Genomic DNA, 11408 nt, shown 5'->3' with positions numbered 1-11408 from the left:
GATTTACCAGGATGTTGCCTGGGCTGGAAAGTTTTAGTTATGAGGAGAGATTGGATAGACTGGGGTTATTTTCCCTGGAGCAGAGGAGATTGAGGGGGGAAATGATTGAGGTGTACAAAATTATGAGGGGCATAAATAGGGTAGACAGGAAGGAACTTTCCCCCTTGCTGGAGTGATCAATAACCAGGGGGCATAGATTGAAGGTAAGGGGCAGGAGGTTTAGAGGGGATGTGAGGAAGAATTTTTTCACCCAGAGGGTGGTGAGAATCTGGAACTCACTGCCTGAAAGGGTGGTAGAGGCAGGAACCCTCATAACATTTAAGAAGTATTTGGTGTGCACTTGCGATGCCATGGCATACAAGGCTATGGGCCTAGTGCTGGAAAATGGGGTTGGAATAGTTAGATACTTGTTTGACCAGTGCAGACTCGATGGGCTGAAGGGCCTTTTTCTGTGCTGTAGACCCCTATGACTATGAGTCTGTGGCACAAGGTTCTGGCCTATGAGTGGGATATGGTCACATCTAAAAGAGAACCTAACCATCGCCCCTTGACATTCAATGGCATCACCATCACTGATTCTCTCACTATCAAAATCCTGGGTGTTACCGTGGCTACAAGAGCAGGTCAGAGGCTAGGAATCCTGTGGCAAGTAACTCACCTCCTGACTCCCCAAAGCCTGTCCACCATCTACAAGGCACAAGTCAGGAGTGTGATGGAATACTCTCCACTTGCCTGGGTGAGTGCAGCTCCAACAACACTCAAGAAGCTCGACACCATCCAGGACAAAGCAGCCCACTTGATTGGCACCCTTTCCACAAACATTCATTCCCTCAACCGCTGACGAACACTGGCAGCAGTGTGTACCATCTATAAGTTGCACTGCAGAAACTCAACGAGGCTCCTTAGGCAGCACCTTCCAAACCCACGACCACTACTATTTAGAAGGACAAGGGCGGCAGATAGGTGGGAACACCACCACCTGGAAGTTCCCCTCCAAGCCACTCACCATCCTGACTTGGAAATATATTGGCCGTTCCTTCACTGTTGCTGGATCAAAATCCTGGAACCCCCTCCCCAACAGAACTGTGGGTGTACCTACACCACATGGACAGCAGCAGTTCAAGGAGGCAGCTCACCACCACCTTCTCAAGGGCATTTAGGGACGGGCAATAAATGCTGGACTAGCCAGCGAAGACAACATCCCATAAATGAATTTAGAAAAATAGTGTTAATGTGACTGGACTTTAAATGCCTAAACCCTTGTGGTTTCAAACCCCTTTCAAACCCCTCTATAGCCTTGGCCCCCTCTCTATCGCTGTAACCTCCTCCTCTGAGATATCTGCACTCTTGCAGTTCCCGATTTTAACCACTCCGCAATGGTAACCGTGGCTTCAGCTGCCCGGGCCCTCAGCTCTGGAATTTCCTTCTCAAACCTCTCTTCCTCTCTCTCTCTCCTTCTTTAAGACACTCATTAAGGCCTACTGCTTTGACCAAGCGTTTGGTCACCTGTCCGAATATCTCCTTATGTGGCTCAGTGATAAATTTTGCCTTCTGCCAACACAAGATGGCCGTGCAAAATGGCTGCCGATAACCGGCTGCGCACATGCAGAACACTAATGGCGTCATTGGCGGGAGACACAGTGCCAGCAAAAGTCCTTCAGAGACAGAGTGCCGCACAACCTGATCTGTCAGCACAGAGGTGGGTGGGTCCTTCGGTGGCCCCTCTGGTTTAGGGAGCTGTGGGGCGTACATTGTGGGGCACAATGTGAGTTTATTTTTTACTGGTTTGGAGACTAATTTGGCCTGGTGTTTTCTTAACGGCGTCTGTGTTTGCCTAAAATATCTTTCAAAATTCAGGGTGAAACGTCTTTAAAATAATAATGCTCGACAAGCATCTCTGCTCCCGGTCACTGCCCACTCCTTCGCTCGCAATGATGTCACGGAGTAAATCAGTGCGGCTCCACACGCACGGCGTTGGCAGCAAACGCAGCCATTTCATTATGCTAAAGGTGCTATGCAAATGCAAGTTGTCCTTCTTCCTGTTAAGAGGCACTCTATGCTGTTGCCATAGTGATAATTGTGCGGCCTACTCAAACTCAGGCACGCACCCAGTACTCCGAATGGCATCAGAGCTCTTATTATCGTATGATGTGGCCTTGACACCTTTTACAACAAAATTAACGCTCCATCCTCAGATTGTGAACTGCAATTTTTATCAGACCGGTAGATGGCAGTCGTTATTTCCCAGCCTGGCATTAAGTCCCAAAATATTGGCCCCGGGGGAGGCCTCTGATGAGGCAATTTCTTGCTGGTTATCATACGATATTTTAAAAGCTTTGTTTCCTGCTGTACGTGAATTATAATTTCAGGACGCGACGCACAAAAGGCAGCAATGATTTGTGCCCCACATTATTGACCAGCGCCCACTGCTCGGGCTGCCGGTTCCTTGGAGAATGAAATGGGAATCGCCGGCAAATGGAGTTGCCAACTCTGCTTGGACGTCACCCGGGAGATTTGATCACGTGACATCCAACTGTCCCCGCCTCCTCCCCCCCACACGCTCCCGCCATTGGTCAGACAACACATCCATCATCCTCATGGTCCCCGCCCCCACCCCCACCCTTACTGAGCCAATTGGAAGTTGAACAGCCTCCTTGTAACCTGATTGGCTGATTATTGACCGTCGGTCAAACAGCTCCCCAGCCACATCTGGGATTTTTTGTAATGGAATTAATAACAGAAAGCATCAAAAAATGGTTAAGCCAAACGCATAGGCCCGGGTCTCCCGAGCAGTAGCAATGATGGGTCGGATCGACACTGCTGCACCTTCCTCCCGGGACCTCCCGCTCCCGGCTTTCACAGAAACGCGCAGCGCAACGTCGTGCCAATGTGCAGATTAGGAGCGGGAGCAGGCCATTCGGCCCCTCGCCCGCCTGCTGTGCCGTTCAATAAGATCGTGGTTGGTCTGATTGTGGCCTCAGCTCCACGTATCGCCGACCCTTGGTGACCTTGGACTCACTTGTTAGTCAAGAATCTGCCTTACAATGATTCAGTGACCCTGCCTTCATTGCTCTCTGGGGAAGAGAGTTCCACGGGCCTCTGTGAGAAGAAATTTCCCCTCAACTCCGTCTTGAATGGGAGACTCCTTATTTTTAATCTTGTGTCCCCTCGTTCTAGTCCATCGGGGGACTCGGTTGGAATGGAGTAGAGTCGAGGGAAGGCAGGACACGCCTCCTTTTTACGGCACTAGCCGCCGTATGGTAAGTTTAAAGATCCAGCCTGTGGTCCAGAGCGAAGGGGGCGAGTGGGCGGACGGGTAGGCGGGTAATTGGTAGGCGGGCGAGGTGGTAGGCGGGTGAGAGGGGTGAGTTAGCAGACGGGTCGTGGGGCGGTCAGGTAGTCGTGGAGGGGTGGTCACATTTTGGGGCAGGTAGTTGGGTAGTCGGGGGAAGTCAGGTCAGGCTTGGTCGAGGGGGTGCAGTCTGGTCAGATCAGGTTGAGTGGGTCAGAGCTGTCCCTAAGGAATTGGGAATGGAGGGGGGGGCGGTGACAATCCCGGGTGTGCGCTTTGTGGGGGGTCCCCGTGCTTCAACATCACGGCGTCGGGTGTAATCCTCCAGAACAACACCTCATCTTCCGACTAGGCACTTTACAGCCTTCCGGACTGAATATTGAGTTCAACAATTTTAGATCATGAACTCTCTCCTCTATCCCCACCCCCTTTCCGACCCCTCTTTTTTGTTTTTTCCAATAATTTATATAGATTTTTCTTTTCCCACCTATTTCCATTATTTTTAAATGTATTCCCATCCATTGTTTTATCTCTACCTTTTAGCCTTTTTTGATTCCTTCACCCCACCCCACCCCCACTAGGGGTATCTGTACCTTGCTTGTCCTGCTTTCTACCCTTAATTAGGACATTTCTTAGATAATATCACCACCTTCAACACCTCTTTGTCCTTTTGTCTGTGACATCTTTTGGTTATCTCCACCTATCACTGGCCCTCTATCCAGCTCTACTTGTCCCACCCTCCCTTAAACCAGCTTATATTTCACCTCTTTTCTATTTTTACTTAGTTCTGTTGAAGAGTCATACGGACTCGAAACGTTAACCGTGTTCCTCTCCGTCGATGCTGCCAGACCTGTTGAGTTTTTCCAGGTATTTTTGTTTTTGTTTTGGATTTCCAGCATCCGCAGTTTTTTGCTTTTATGAGCTGGGATAGTCCCAGCCGAGGCAGCGGTCCGGGTGGCCGAAAGGGCGGCCGATGGGCTCAGCACCGCCTGTTACCCTTGGAGACAGCGGCGCTGACCTGGGGCGGCAGCAGAGGAGCAGTCTTCATCCCGGCTTTCATTCACCGCGGAGAGCACCGCGGGTAAACTATTCCCAACTGGTTAACATCGTTAAAGCGGGCAGAGAGCGTGTCGCGTCCGACCTGCGGGGTAAGTCACTCGCCTGCCGCGATCACCTACAGTCCCGGGCGGTTGAAACCTTCCACTTCTTATTTTATTTTCCTTCCAGTCCACACGAGCAACCAACATTTGCATAACGTCGGAAGATGGACGCTCGTTTTTTTTTCAAAACACGGAGCTATTTATTGCCTCGCGTTCGTCTCTTTAAACAAAAAAAAGTTGAACGCAGTGAACTCCGACGTTTAGGCCGGAATTTTCCACCATGGGGGGAGGGGTGGGGTGGGGCGGGGGGGTGGGGGGGGGGAATTGGTGGGTAGTCGGGTCGGAGCGGGGCTGGTGGTTGTTGGGTGGCGGTAGCCAGGCAGAAGTAGCCGAGTGGGATCGGGGGTCGTGGTCAGGTGGTTTAGGGGTGGGGGGTAGTTGGGACGGAGGGGCAGTCAGGTTGGGTTGGGCGGCTGGGTGGTTGTGGGTGGTGTTGGGGTAGGAGTAGTCGGGGGGTGCTCAGGTGGTTGGGATGGGTAGTTGGGACTGGGGGGGCAGTCGGTTCACATTGTGGGGGGGGGATTTTTCAGGTTGTCAGGGTGTGATTTTGGGCTGGAGGTACTCAGGTGGGGGTCGGAGGTTGTCAGGTGGTTGGAGGGGTTGTTGGTAGGTAGGGGGTAGTCAGGAGGGGTGGTTCAGTGAGTAATTGGATCAAAGGGGTAGTTGGGTCAGGTCAGGTCGTGTTAGGAGGGTGCTCGGATAGTCATGGGGCTAGTCTGGTTGGGGGGTTGATGGGACAGGGGTGTAGTCAGGTTGGGTCAGAGGGCTAGTTGGGGGATCAGGGGGTTAGATGGTGAGTCAGGGAAGGTAGTCAAAGGGTCGGGGGGGTAGGTGTGGGGGCCAGGGAGGGGTGATTGGGGGGTCGGTTGTGTAGTTACCCAGATGTTAGAGCACATTTGAATCGGTCTAACATTTCCTGGGTAAGTATCCAGGTGAGTCCTGCAGAAGTGTTCACAGGGGGTCCCGGAGAGCAGGAGGATTGCCCTGAAGTTGAAACTTCCCAGCAATTCCCACACAGTTCTGCATGTCAGGGCATCCATAGGGTCCCGGAGTGCACATCTTCAATCGTACGTCCAGCCTCCAATGGTCTGGAGACTATAAGATTTGGCCCTGTAATTCTCCTATGAATTTTCTCCCCATTTCATACAGCCATACAAATTAGGAGCAGGAGCAGGCCATTCGGCCCCTCAAGCCTGCTCTACCATTTGATAAGATGACAGCTGATCTGATTGTGGCCTCAGATCTACGCTCCTTCCTGACCCCCTATAATCCTTTGACCCCTTTGTCAATCAAGAATTTATCGAGCTCAGCCTTAAAATTATTCAGTGACCCTGCCTCTACTGCTCTCCAGGGAAGAGAGTTCTACAGATGAACGACCTTCTGGAAGAAAAAAAAATTCTCCACATTTCTGTCTTAAATAGGAAATCTTTTATTTTGAACTGTGATCCCCAATTCTAGGCTCTCCCCCAAGGGGCAACATCCTTTAAGCGCTCACCATGACAAGACCCTCAGGGTCTATGCTTCAATAAGATCACCTCTCAATCTTCTAAACTCCAGTGGATACAGGCCCAGCCTGTCCAACCTTTCCTCATAAGATAACCCCTCCCATCCCAGGAATCAGTCAAGTGAACCTTCTCTGAACCGCTTCTAATGCCCTTCTTATTTCCTTTCTTAAGTAAGGAGACCAAAACTGTACACAGTGCTCCAGATGTGGTCTGACCAAGGCCCTGTGCAGCCGCAATAAAACTTCCCTACTTTTACTTTCCATTCTCCTCGCAATAAAGGACAGCATTCCATTTGCCTTCCGAATTACTTGCTGTACCCGAATGCTAACTTTTTGTGATTCATGCACAAGGACATGAATCCCAGATCCCTTTGTGCTGCAGCATTCTGCAGTCTCTCTCCATTTGAATAATATGCTGCTCTTCTATTCTTCCCGACAAAGCGGACGAGTTCACCTTTTCGCACGTTGTATTCCATCTGCCAAATCTTTGCCCACTCACTTAGCCTGCCCCTATCCTTTTGCAGACTCCCTATGTTGCTGCCTCTGGGTATTAACCTGCAAACCCTGGAGGGTTGGCAACACCACCGACACGTCTCATCAGTCTCCTACGTCGTTGTGAGACGTGCCAGCATGGCCGCGACGGGCCGAATGACCTCCTTTAGTGCCATAATGACTCTACGAGTTTGAGCGTTGGAAGGCCCTTGGGTCTATTTGGTCCCGTGCTTCCCGAACCTCAACTTTAAAGCCTTTCTGGTTTCTGTTGCAATGTTCACCAGGGCTCCGGCTTAACACCTCATCTAAAATGGCACCTTTCAAAATGCAACACTCGCTCAGTGACGTTAACGTTGGTTGAACGCTGGTAGCAGCATAGGTTAAATTCCGGGGCAGAATTTTGCCCTCGTCGGGGTGGGGGAGGGCCCAGGAGCGGGGGCGCGAAGCTGACCTCTGGCCCACAATCGGGGCCCGACATTAATTCCATGCTGGATGGCCCCTAAGCGGCCAACCGGCATGAAACGCGCGCTGTAGCGCTCGGCACTGCTGGGGTCGGGGGGGGGTGGTGGGAGGAGGGCGAGTGCTGAAGTTCACACATGCGCACGGGCATGTGCAGTAAAAGCTCCCTGAGGCGCAGAGCTCCCTCAGGGAGCCGAAGATTTTTAACAATAAGAATAAAGACATTAAAAATAATGAAACCATGTCCCCTCAGGTGACTCTGTCAGGGACCATGTTAAATACGAGTGTTAAAAGTTTTCAATTTTTTAAAGTCACTGGTCAAAACCTCATCCCGCCCGTGGATGAGGTTTTGCCTACAATGCGAAGGCCGCTTGGCCTTTTTGCTCGCCCGCCAACCGAACGGTTGAGCCGGCAGCGAAAAATTCGAGTCAACTAATCGATTAAGGGCCTTAATAGGCGGCTCAATTGTCAGCTGGCGCGCAGCCGACTCTCGTGAGAGCGCACGGTGGCGTCAGGACGCTCGCCTGACGTCACCGCCCGCTATTTTACCCGCGTTACTCGCCCGACGAGGGAAATATTCTGCCCCTGGTGTTTGGGTCAAACCCACACAAACAGGCTTTCCATCGATATTCTGCCAAAGTTACGGAAGGAAGAACGGGAGAATCCCCCCCGCAAACCTTCCCTTAAAACCTCGATGTCTTCTGTTAATGTGGGCAATGATTCAGCTTCGTTTCGAGGTATCTCCAATTCCACCCGCTATTGCAGTGCCATCCCTGAACATGAACACATTCTCAATAGATTGGCAAACGCACAATGACTACACTTAGAAAGAAGGTCTAATGTAAAAGCAGACAGAAGGTCCTCCTACTCAGTGTGATTTATAGTGTTGGGGCACACGGGTCGAAACCACAGGGTAAATTCTGGACGGACTGCCTGAGAGTGCGGTGGAGGCAGATTCAATTGTGGCTTTCAAAACGGAATTGGATAATTATCTGAAGAGAAAAAAAAATGGGAGGTCTACGGGGGAGAAAACAGGGGAGTGGGCCAGTCTGAGTAGCTCTTGCAGAGAGCCAGCAGAGACATGATGGGTTGAATGGAATTCACCAAGGCTCCTCAGACAACACCTTCCAAATGCACAACAACTACCACCTAGAAAGACAAGGGCAGCAGACACATGGGAACACCACCTGGAAGTTCCCCTTCAAGCCAATCGCCATCCTGACTTGGAAATATATCGCCGTTCCTTCACTGTCGCTGGGTCAAAATCCTGGAACTCCCTCCCTAACAGCACTGTGGGTGTACCTACACCACATGGACTGCAGCGGTTCAAGAAGGCAGCTCACCACCAACTTATCAAGGGCAATAAATGCTGGCCCAGCCTGCGAAGCCCACATCCTGTGAATGAAAAAAAAAACGAATGGACTCCTTCTGTACTGTAACCATTCTGTAAAGGTAAATCCTGAACAAATCCATAAAATCAGGGAGGTGATGTCATTGAAATGTATAAAATTCTTAAAGCATTTAACAGAATAGATACAGGAAGGATGTTTACCCTGGCTGGAGAGTCCTAGAACTGAGGATCACATCCTCAAGAATAAAGGGGTCAGCCATTTAGGAGTAGGATGGGGAGAAATTTCATACTCAAAGGGTTGGGAATCTGTGGAATTCTTTACCCCAGAGAGCTCAGTCATTGAGCATATCCAAGACAGAGATCAATAGATTTTTGGATACGGAGGGAATAAAGGGATATGGGGATAATGCGGGAACGTGTTGAGTTAGACGATCACCATGATCTCACTGAATGGTGGAGCAGGCTCCAAATGGCCCACCCCCTGCTCCTTTTTCCTATGCTCTAATACTACAAATTAAGCCATGACAGTAAGACCAGTTGAGTCAAACTGGTGGATGGCCAAATAAAAACAGAAACGGCTGGAACCACTCCGCAGGTCAAGCAGCGTCTTGAGTATTTCTAGCATGTTCCGTTTTTAATTCAGAATTCCAGCGCCCGCAGTATTTTAGCTTTGGTATTGGTGAATGGTGAAGTTGGGGCTGATGTCAGTCAGAGGTGGTGAACTGTTTATCGTGTGATATTATAAATGAGAGGTCTTGTGGCACAGCAGGTAGTGTCCCTGCCTCTAACCCAGAAACTGTGGGTTCAAGACCCACTCTGGGACTTGATGGCTAGGAAGGTGTGTTGTTAATGTAGTCACAAAATCACACAGTTCAGAAGAGGCCCTTTGGCCCATCAAGTCTGCACTGACATGTGAGAAATACCTGACTTACCTACCTAACCCCATTTACCTGCACTTGGCCCATAGCCTTGAATGTTATGATGTGCCAAGTGCTCATCCAGGCACTTTTTAAAGGATGTGAGGCAACCCACCTCCACCACCCTCCCAGGCAGCACATTCCAGACCGTCACCACCCTCTGGGTAAAACGTTTTTCCTCACATCCCCCCTAAACCTCCTGCCCCTCACCTTGAAGTCACTGTCCCCTCGTGACTGACCTTTCAACTCAGTCTTCTCTGCTCCAACGAAAACAACCCAAGTCTATCCAACCTCTCTTCATAACAGGTTGAGTTTCGACAGGTTCAGACCGGTTGAGTTTCAACTTATAAAGCTGTAGTAATCTGGCGTGTAATATACTTTTAAGAAAAATGTTGTAACGGAAGATCACATGATCTTGCTATCCAATAGCAGAGCAGCACGGGTTACCTACGTAGTCAATAGCCTTGAGTTAGAGTCTGAAGTGTAAAGACAGAGCTTTGAGCTATAAGCACACAAGTGTAGCTGCTGAGTTCCTTTTCCAAATAAACAGAATGTGTTTCCTCTAAGAATGATCTACTGATCTTCTCTGTCTATGATACCAACTCGGTCACCCCAAAGCAAGCGTGCAACCTGGATCCTTCAGTCCCAACAAACCAAGGTACAGGATCCAACAAACTGACGAGGAGAGTAAAAAGCAAGAAAGAACGAAGGAAATCAAGAGAACCGAAATCAGGCCGTGTCTCGCAAGGCAATTGTAAGTAAAGGAAAACTTGTATCCTGATCACCGAAACAATCCCCTCAGAGCACGCCACAATTTGGAAGAGTTAGACCTTTCGATCCAGCCTCGGATGACTGGTCTCGTCATGTTGAACGCCTTGAGTTCCTCTCCCAGGCGAACGACATTGCTGGGGAGGAGAAGAAGCGCGCGATCCTCTTAACCACGTGTCGGAGTAAGACGTATGGATTGATTCGAAACTTGTTGGCGCCCAGTGGCCCAGATTCGAGACGTTTGGTGAACCTTGTAAAGAATCATTACCAGCCCGACCCATTGACGATGCAATGGTTCAAATTTAACTCGAGGGATAGAGCTGTGGGGGAGACAGTTGCTTGTTGTCTGGCAAGTCTGAACCATTTAACAGAATATTGTGAGTTTAGTACATCTATCAATGATATGCTTAGAGACCATTTGGTGCGCGGCATAAGTGAAGATGCGATTCAGAAGAGATTGCTGTCTGAAACAAATTTGAATTTTCAGAAGGCATTGGAAATCGCTCCAGCGATGGGAGGTGCAGTGCGGGTCTTGAAAGCCACACAGGGTGTGCAAAATGGCGCCATCCCCCACGTTAGGCGTGGAGCCTCAGCCCAAGAAGAGGGCCAAAATACAAGGCTTTGCTCAGAAGTGGGGAAGCAGCCACCGCTAGCAGACAAATAAAAGGAGATAACTTAGCAGTGAAAACATGTCATAATGGTAACAGGAGTGGAAGCTGACAACCTTGTAATGAACCACAGTTTTAAAAAATCGAAAGCTTTTTCTGTCATCGAAGCGGACACCGCATGAGACATTGTAAAAATAGAATCATGCAGACTTTCAAACAAAAGCAAAAACCCAATGAGATCTACTGTGTTGAAAAGCCTGAAATAGTAGATTCAGATATTTATTCGTTGCACAATTTAAAGGTTGGAAGAACAGAACCTATCTATGTAACCATGAGGAGTGAATGAGAGGCCTATCAGAATGGAGGTGGACACAGGAGCATCCGCCACGGTGATGGGTGAGCACACTTTTAAATACCTGAATCATGGGGAACGTAAACTAAATTTGGAAGAAACAGATGCCAAATTGAAAACTTACACGGGAGAAGATATACAAGTCAAGGGCATAAGTAAAGTCACATTTTCTTTTCCATTACAGGACCGCCCCTCATACGACAACAGGTGTCACGCCCGCGGAATTGTTGATGAAGCCTCATCTCCGATCGAGATTCAGCCTAATTATGCCAAACTTTGGGGGGGGTGCAGGGGGAAGGTGGAAAGAAGCCAGGGAAGTCAGAAAACTGGACATGACTGGCACGGTTGTGATAGGACGTTTAATGTAGGAGAGAAGGTGAAGATATGTGAAGAATTTTAGAGAAGGACCAACGTGGTTGTTTGGTGAAATAAGTGCAATAACTGGACGTCTTTCCTACCACGTGAAAGTGGAAGATTGAGTCATATGGAGACATGTGGATCATGT

This window comes from Cetorhinus maximus, chromosome 29 (assembly GCF_964194155.1).
Source record: "Cetorhinus maximus chromosome 29, sCetMax3.hap1.1, whole genome shotgun sequence".
Lineage (NCBI taxonomy): Eukaryota > Metazoa > Chordata > Chondrichthyes > Lamniformes > Cetorhinidae > Cetorhinus > Cetorhinus maximus.
Note: the sequence above shows the minus strand (reverse complement) of the source record.